The sequence below is a fragment of the Pseudorasbora parva genome, chromosome 13 (assembly GCF_024679245.1).
Source record: "Pseudorasbora parva isolate DD20220531a chromosome 13, ASM2467924v1, whole genome shotgun sequence".
Taxonomy (NCBI): domain Eukaryota; kingdom Metazoa; phylum Chordata; class Actinopteri; order Cypriniformes; family Gobionidae; genus Pseudorasbora; species Pseudorasbora parva.
The window spans coordinates 285,285-294,846 of record NC_090184.1 but is presented as its reverse complement, the minus strand read 5'-3'; the positions used below and the strand labels follow the sequence as shown (position 1 = coordinate 294,846).

The following is a 9,562-nucleotide window of genomic DNA, read 5'->3' as shown; positions in this document are numbered from 1 at the left end:
GAAAAATGTTGAAATGAAATTAAATTTGAGATATACATTTTGTTGGGCTTGACTCAAGGATTTTGCTACATTTTGTTCAAATGTAGAATCCAAGAAAAGTCAAATTGCTTTATTGTGCCACCTAGTGGCGGACAGGTGTGTGTCTGTGCACCTTGGAATCATCCTGTCAAGTTTGGGGTCTCTCCGATTTATGGTTTCTGACGCCCATATGCTTTTAGGGCAGAAAAATAATGAAGAAGAAAATCAGTAAAAACACTAGGAACCACTTTGGAACCTGGACCTGTGAAAAAGGAAAGGAAATGGCTCATGTCACAGAATGAACCTATAAGTCTCTCTCTCTCTCTTTCTCTCTCTCTCTCTCTCTCTCTCTCTCTCTCTCTCTCTCTCTCTCTCTCTGCCCATCTAGTCTCCTCTGGAAGCCGTTATGGCCCACTTCTATCGCTCAGCAGCTTTCTTGTGTTTCTGATGAGCTCTAGATCCTGTAATTGGTTGAGGGCTGATGACTCACTCCTACAGGCTGTTGGGAGGAGGAAAATGAAAGCATCCTCCTCACCGCAAACACTCTCCATAACACCGAATCCAACATAATCCTAATAACTGAAAAGAAGGTAAAACATTCACAGAACCCCCGGCTCATTCCCTGAGATAAAGGAAGACTGCGACCAGCTGCCATCCCTTCAGCAATCATAAAACCTGCACCATCCTCTAGAGACAGGAGAACACCAACACGCAAGAAAAAGGGAGAACAAAATCAAGGTAAGTATAAAAACCCTGCATAATAATGGTACAGATGAGATGCTATAACCCTTTAATACTGTGTGTTTGAAAGCAGATGAAAATATAATGAGTATTAGAATAGAAATGTGTGTGTTATGTGATGTTTATGATGATTTAAGAAACTGGTATTTGTGTTATTACCCTGAGTGTGAACTTCAGCTAGGTGTTATAATGGAAACCAGAAATCTGCAGAATGTATTTATCCCGGGGGTGTTAGCAGAGAATATTGCGCAGTTATAATGGCTTTTAATGGTGTGTGTGTGTGTGTGTGTGTGTGTGTGTGTGTGTGTGTGTGTGTGTGTGTGTGTGTGTGTTGGGCGGTATGATGTAGTGGCATGTGTATACTTTAAACTACAAACATATTAATTTCGAGCGTGCATGTGTTTTGTAATATTATACCGTTTATGCGAATGGTGTGTAGTGTACAAGTCTTTGCCTTTGAGCATTGAGATACTTGTGTGTGCCAGGGGTTTGTGTGTAGATGTATTGTGTGTTGTGATGTGTGTTCATGCCTGCACAGCTCTGTAATCGAGTGGGTGGAAGTGAGAGAGCTTGTGCAAGAGCAGAATGTTAGTGTGAGTGTGTGTGTGTGTGTGTGTGTGTGTGTGTGTGTGTGTGTGTGTGTGTGTGTGTGTGTGTGTGTGTGTGTGTGTGTGTGTGTGTGTGTGTGTGTGTGTGTGAGAGAGAGGAGCACACTGTGAAAACAGCTCACAGAGATGAGTGTTAAATGAGCGCGTTCTCCTCCTCCTCATGTCGATTATATACAGAGGAAAGAGCTTTGTGTCTGCTGTTGCATTACTTCGGCTTTACATCTTTCATGGATCACCACAGACATGTTCATATCATGTGATGAGGCATGTTCATATCATGTGATGAGGCGTATTCATATCATGTGATGAGGCGTGTTCATATCATGTGATGAGGCGTATTCATATCGTGATGAGATGTGTTAGTATCACGTGATGAGGCGTGTTCATATCATGTTATGAGGCGTATTCATATCGTGATGAGATGTGTTAGTATCACGTGATGAGGCGTGTTCATATCATGTGATGAGGCGTATTCATATCGTGATGAGATGTGTTAGTATCACGTCATGAGGCGTGTCCGTATCACGTGATGAGGCGTGTCCGTATCACGTGATGGGGCGTGTCCGTATCACGTGATGAGGCATGTCCGTATCACGTGATGGGGCGTGTCCGTATCACGTGATGAGGCGTGTGCGTATCACGTGATGAGGCGTGTCCGTATCACGTGATGAGGCGTGTGCGTATCACGTGATAAGGCGTGTCCGTATCACGTGATGAGGCGTGTGCGTATCACGTGATGAGGCGTGTCCGTATCACGTGATGAGGCGTGTTCGTATCACGTGATGGGGCGTGTCCGTATCACGTGATGCGGCGTGTCCGTATCATGTGATGCGGCGTGTCCGTATCACGTGATGAGGCGTGTGCGTATCACGTGATGAGGCGTGTCCATATCACGTGATGGGGTGTGTGCGTATCACTTGATGAGGTGTGTCCGTATCACTTGATGAGGTGTGTGCGTATCACGTGATGAGGTGTGTGCGTATCACGTGATGAGGTGTGTTCGTATCACTTGATGAGGCGTGTCCGTATCACGTGATGAGGCGTGTCCGTATCACGTGATGGGGTGTGTGCGTATCACGTGATGAGGCGTGTCTTTATCAAGTGATGAGGCATGTCCGTATCACGTGATGAGGTGTGTGCGTATCACTTGATGAGGCGTGTCCGTATCACGTGATGAGGCGTGTCTGTATCACGTGATGGGGTGTGTGCGTATCACGTGATGAGGCGTGTCTTTATCAAGTGATGAGGCATGTCCGTATCACGTGATGAGGTGTGTGCGTATCACTTGATGAGGCGTGTCCGTATCACGTGATGAGGCGTGTCTGTATCAAGTGATGAGGCATGTCCGTATCACGTGATGAGGTGTGTGCGTATCACTTGATGAGGCGTGTCCGTATCACGTGATGAGGCGTGTCTGTATCACGTGATGGGGTGTGTGCGTATCACTTGATGAGGCGTGTCCGTATCACGTGATGAGGTGTGTGCGTATCACTTGATGAGGCGTGTCCGTATCACGTGATGAGGTGTGTGCGTATCACTTGATGAGTTGTGTGCGTATCACTTGATGAGGCGTGTCCGTATCACGTGATGAGGTGTGTGCGTATCACTTGATGAGGCGTGTCCGTATCACGTGATGAGGCGTGTCTGTATCACGTGATGAGGTGTGTGCGTATCACTTGATGAGGCGTGTCTGTATCAAGTGATGAGGCATGTCCGTATCACGTGATGGGGTGTGTGCGTATCACTTGATGAGGTGTGTGCGTATCACGTGATGAGGCGTGTCCGTATCACGTGATGGGGCGTGTGCGTATCACTTGATGAGGCGTGTCCGTATCACGTGATGAGGCGTGTCTGTATCAAGTGATGAGGCATGTCCGTATCACGTGATGGGGTGTGTGCGTATCACTTGATGAGGTGTGTGCGCATCACGTGATGGGGTGTGTGCGTATCACTTGATGAGGTGTGTGCGTATCACGTGATGAGGTGTGTGCGTATCACTTGATGAGGTGTGTCCGTATCATTTGATGAGGTGTGTGTGTATCACGTGATGAGGCGTGTGCGTATCACGTGATGAGGTGTGTTCGTATCACGTGATGAGGCGTGTGCGTATCACGTGATGAGGTGTGTCCGTATCACGTGATGAGGTGTGTTCGTATCACGTGATGAGGCGTGTGCGTATCACGTGATGCGGTGTGTGCGTATCACTTGATGAGGTGTGTCCGTATCATTTGATGAGGTGTGTGCGTATCACGTGATGAGGCGTGTGCGTATCACGTGATGAGGTTTGTTCGTATTACGTGATGGGGCGTGTGCGTATCACGTGATGAGGTGTGTCCGTATCACGTGATGAGGTGTGTGCGTATCACGTGATGAGGTGTGTCCGTATCACGTGATGAGGTGTGTCCGTATCACGTGATGAGGTGTGTTCGTATCACGTGATGAGGTGTGTGCGTATCACGTGATGAGGTGTGTCCGTATCACGTGATGAGGTGTGTGCGTATCACGTGATGAGGTGTGTGCGTATCACGTGATGAGGTGTGTCCGTATCACGTGATGAGGTGTGTTCGTATCATTTGATGAGGTGTGTGCGTATCACGTGATGAGGCGTGTGCGTATCACGTGATGAGGTGTGTTCGTATCACGTGATGAGGTGTGTTCGTATCATTTGATGAGGTGTGTGCGTATCACGTGATGAGGCGTGTCCGTATCACGTGATGAGGTGTGTTCGTATCACGTGATGAGGCGTGTGCGTATCACGTGATGCGGTGTGTGCGTATCACTTGATGAGGTGTGTCCGTATCATTTGATGAGGCGTGTGCGTATCACGTGATGAGGCGTGTGCGTATCACGTGATGAGGTGTGTTCGTATCACGTGATGGGGCGTGTGCGTATCACGTGATGAGGTGTGTCCATATCACGTGATGAGGTGTGTCCATATCACGTGATGGGGCGTGTCCGTATCACGTGATGAGGTGTGTCCGTATCACGTGATGAGGTGTGTCCGTATCACGTGATGAGGCGTGTGCGTATCATGTGATGAGGCGTGTCCGTATCACGTGATGGGGCGTGTGCGTATCACGTGATGAGGTGTGTCCGTATCACGTGATGGGGCCTGTGTGTATCACGCGATGAGGCGTGTCCGTATCACGTGATGAGGTGTGTCCGTATCACGTGATGAGGTGTGTGTTTGTATCACGTGATGGGGTGTTTCCGTATCACGTGATGAGGTGTGTGTTTGTATCACGTGATTGGGCGTGTCCATATCAAGTGATGAGGCGTGTCCGTATCACGTGATGGGGCATGTGCGTATCACGTGATGAGGCATGTCCGTATCACGTGATGAGGTGTGTGTTTGTATCACGTGATGGGGCGTGTCCGTATCACGTGATGAGGTGTGTGTTTGTATCACGTGATGAGGCGTGTCCGTATCACGTGATGGGGCGTGTGCGTATCACGTGATGAGGCATGTCCGTATCACGTGATGAGGTGTGTGTTTGTATCACGTGATGGGGCGTGTCCGTATCACGTGATGAGGTGTGTGTTTGTATCACGTGATGGGGCGTGTCCATATCACGTGATGAGGTTTGTGTTTGTATCATGTGATGGGGCGTGTCCGTATCACATGATGAGATGTGTCCGTATCACGTGATGAGGTGTGTGTTTGTATCACGTGATTGGGCGTGTCCGTATCACATGATGAGATGTGTCCGTATCACGTGATGAGGTGTGTGTGTTTGTATCACGTGATGAGGTGTGTTCGTATCAAGTATTAAGGCGTGTCATGCAGGACTGTTATGTAACATATTGTACCTTTAACGTAACATGTCATGAACATATGTATAATATAATTTCTAATAAAAAGGCAAGTGGCAGCACACAAATTCTACCCTAATTAAATTCTTGCACATGTAGATATCTTAAAGGGGGGGTAAAACACATTATTTCGAAGGATTGATTGTGTTTGTGGGCTGCACTGTAACGTGTTCATGCTTTGTTTTTAAAAAAAATTGCATTATTTTTCATATATTTTAACTTTATTGTACACTGATCTCTCTCTCCTTCTAAAAACAGTCAAGGAGACATGGTTTCCTGGTTCTTTGAAGCCAGTCCCTCAAAATACGCAATTGGCTCCTATTGGTTCGCTGGCCCAGCTGTGTTCTGATTCGCTAACCGCCTAGCACACTCCAGCTTAATCTTTTCCACAACAATAAAAAATGGCCTTGTCCGCCTTATTTAATATTCTCGGAGGAGGGGTTTATGTAAATATTGAACCCGCTGATGTCAGCGAGTCTGGAGGAAAAGGCTGTAGTTCCCTACCGGCCATTTGTATCACTTGATGAGGCGTGTCCGTATCACGTGATGAGGCGTGTCCGTATCACGTGATGGGGTGTGTGCGTATCACGTGATGGGGCGTGTCTTTATCAAGTGATGAGGCATGTCCGTATCACGTGATAAGGTGTGTGCGTATCACTTGATGAGGCGTGTCCGTATCACGTGATGAGGCGTGTCCGTATTACGTGATGAGGCGTGTCTGTATCAAGTGATGAGGCATGTCCGTATCACGTGATGAGGTGTGTGCGTATCACTTGATGAAGCGTGTCCGTATCACGTGATGAGGCGTGTCTGTATCACGTGATGGGGTGTGTGCGTATCACTTGATGAGGCGTGTCCGTATCATTTGATGAGGTGTGTGCGTATCACGTGATGAGGTGTGTGCGTATCACGTGATGAGGCGTGTCCGTATCACGTGATGAGGTGTGTTCGTATCACGTGATGAGGCGTGTGCGTATCACGTGATGGGGTGTGTGCGTATCACTTGATGAGGTGTGTCCGTATCATTTGATGAGGCGTGTGCGTATCACGTGATGAGGCGTGTGCGTATCACGTGATGAGGCGTGTGCGTATCACGTGATGAGGTGTGTCCGTATCACGTGATGAGGTGTGTTCGTATCGCGTGATGAGGCGTGTTCGTATCACGTGATGAGGCGTGTGCGTATCACGGGATGCGGTGTGTGCGTATCACTTGATGAGGTGTGTCCGTATCATTTGATGAGGCGTGTGCGTATCACGTGATGAGGCGTGTGCGTATCACGTGATGAGGTGTGTTCGTATCACGTGATGGGGCGTGTGCGTATCACGTGATGAGGTGTGTCCATATCACGTGATGAGGTGTGTCCATATCACGTGATGGGGCGTGTCCGTATCACGTGATGAGGTGTATCCGTATCACGTGATGTGGTGTGTCCGTATCACGTGATGAGGCGTGTGCGTATCATGTGATGAGGCGTGTCCGTATCACGTGATGGGGCGTGTGCGTATCACGTGATGAGGTGTGTCCGTATCACGTGATGGGGCCTGTGTGTATCACGCGATGAGGCGTGTCCGTATCACGTGATGAGGTGTGTCCGTATCACGTGATGAGGTGTGTGTTTGTATCACGTGATGGGGTGTGTCCGTATCACGTGATGAGGTGTGTGTTTGTATCACGTGATTGGGCGTGTCCATATCAAGTGATGAGGCGTGTCCGTATCACGTGATGGGGCATGTGCGTATCACGTGATGAGGCATGTCCGTATCACGTGATGAGGTGTGTGTTTGTATCACGTGATGGGGCGTGTCCGTATCACGTGATGAGGTGTGTGTTTGTATCACGTGATTGGGCATGTCCGTATCACGTGATGAGGTGTGTGTTTGTATCACGTGATGGGGCGTGTCCGTATCACGTGATGAGGTGTGTGTTTGTATCACGTGATGAGGCGTGTCCGTATCACGTGATGGGGCGTGTGCGTATCACGTGATGAGGCATGTCCGTATCACGTGATGAGGTGTGTGTTTGTATCACGTGATGGGGCGTGTCCGTATCACGTGATGAGGTGTGTGTTTGTATCACGTGATTGGGCATGTCCGTATCATGTGATAAGGTGTGTGTTTGTATCACGTGATGGGGCGTGTCCATATCACGTGATGAGGTTTGTGTTTGTATCATGTGATGGGGCGTGTCCGTATCACATGATGAGATGTGTCCGTATCACGTGATGAGGTGTGTGTTTGTATCACGTGATTGGGCGTGTCTGTATCACATGATGAGATGTGTCCGTATCACGTGATGAGGTGTGTGTGTTTGTATCACGTGATGAGGTGTGTTCGTATCAAGTTTTAAGGCGTGTCATGCAGGACTGTTATGTAACATATTGTACCTTTAACGTAACATGTCATGAACATATGTATAATATAATTTCTAATAAAAAGGCAAGTGGCAGCACACAAATTCTACCCTAATTAAATTCTTGCACATGTAGATATCTTAAAGGGGGGGTAAAACACATTATTTCGAAGGATTGATTGTGTTTGTGGGCTGCACTGTAACGTGTTCATGCTTTGTTTTTAAAAAAATTGCATTATTTTTCATATATTTTAACTTTATTGTACACTGATCTCTCTCTCCTTCTAAAAACAGTCAAGGAGACATGGTTTCCTGGTTCTATGAAGCCAGTCCCTCAAAATACGCAATGGGCTCTGATTGGTTCGCTGGCCCAGCTGTGTTCTGATTCGCTAACCGCCTAGCACACTCCAGCTTAATCTTTTCCACAACAATAAAAAATGGCCTTGTCCGCCTTATTTAATATTCTCGGAGGAGGGGTTTATGTAAATATTGAACCCGCTGAAGTCAGCGAGTCTGGAGGAAAAGGCTGTAGTTCCCTACCGGCCATTTGCTTTAGTCCTTAGAAATTAATTTCTTTAAAAGCAAATACCTCCCTTTGCTTTAAACTTTAAGTGTTGTCCCATTACAGATGTTATTTATGCTCAAACAGCAACATTACACACTAGCTAAAGTTAGAAAAGTGAAATTGTGTTTTATCACCCCTTTAAAACCAAATTCAAGTTAATATGGTAAATCCTTTACAGTAGTGACCCATAATGGAGGACACAGGCGACATCTGCTTCTCTTTTCAGATCTTTAGATATTAAAGCTTGTGTTGTGGATAAACTATGGACCAACCCTTACATCAGGAAGGAAGTTTGAACAAGATAAATGAATATGAATAACTTAAGTGAGAATCATTATGCCCCATTTGCTGCATATCTCATAATGTGGCCAAATATCGCAATGAAATGACATCATTTCCTCCTCATCTTCACTGAATGTTGCCATGACAACACCGCACCGTCTCCATCAGCCTGTGAGCTGGTCTTATGATGAAATGTCTTATTTATTGATTTTAATTGAACGGTTGCTTAGTTTTGTTGACTTTGCTGGACCCTTCAGATTTAGCTCTAATAAACTAATTTCTTTCCTTAATATTAAAATATTACTCATGCATGATGGAAATGTGTGAAATACATCACAGTAAAACCTGTAAATGTAAGTAAACTTATTGTACATGTCTATGTGCACTGAGCGGTCTGGGTTAGATGTGGAGCCCTGAGTGAGGAATGAGTTGCTGTCAGTGACGGACACAGTGAGTGCGTTCACATGCACACCAGTAAGCTGATAACTCACAAATATCATCTTATTGAAATAATCAGTAACCCCTGTGTACATGCACACCAGTAAACTGACAACGCAAGTAAACCGTTTTTACATTATTTTATTAATAAACCAGGTTATTTCCTTAAAGTAACGTCAAAAATAATAAAGTCTGTATCTGAGTTGTAGTATCCTAATGTTCCGTCAGTTGTGATGTTAATAAAGCGTGTCAGCGGGAGATTTACGGCTCATATTATCCCTCATCAGTTCCAGATGCAGCGTTCTGACTAAACCTCTTCTACTTCTGCTGCATGAGATGAGAACACATCTTTACAATTTTCTGTTTTTTAAAAGAGTCTGTGTTTCTGATTTTATGTCCTTATTTCATGTCCATCAGTTGTCAGATCTCCTCAGAGGAAGGGTTAGCAGTAGCCAAAGGGGTAAGGCTGTATGTTGAGGTCCTGGCTGCGGTTTATCAGGCCTGATCTTGTTTCCAGCTCTGTTTGAACAGCCATCGGTTCTTCTGATAAACAGGCCGTTACTCGCTAGCGTGGCGCTGTGGTCAGTCTTAGGTATGGAACCCTGTCTTAACCCTTTCATGCATGGTAATGAAAAACATTACCTAGATTTTTTATTACTTTATGATGATTTTTGCAAAATTAAGTTGTATTTAAAAATTATTTAAAGGGATAGTTCAGCAATAAATGATCCTGAGATGTTGATCTGC

At 46.1% G+C, this 9,562-nt stretch overlaps 1 protein-coding gene across 4 annotated transcripts in view; it reads left to right on the top strand.

Annotated features, from left to right (window-relative positions):
- prickle2a (prickle homolog 2a) overlaps positions 1 to 9,562 on the top strand; it is a 66,037-nt gene that overhangs the window by 2,423 nt on the left and 54,052 nt on the right. For 3 of the 4 annotated variants that reach the window (XM_067412855.1, XM_067412856.1, XM_067412851.1), the window contains exon 1: positions 426 to 756. The exons of the other annotated variant lie outside the window; for it this stretch is intronic. The gene's annotated coding sequence lies outside the window, so the exon portion shown is untranslated. Of the gene's footprint in view, positions 1 to 425; positions 757 to 9,562 lie in introns of those variants that run through there. 4 annotated transcript variants of the gene reach the window in all.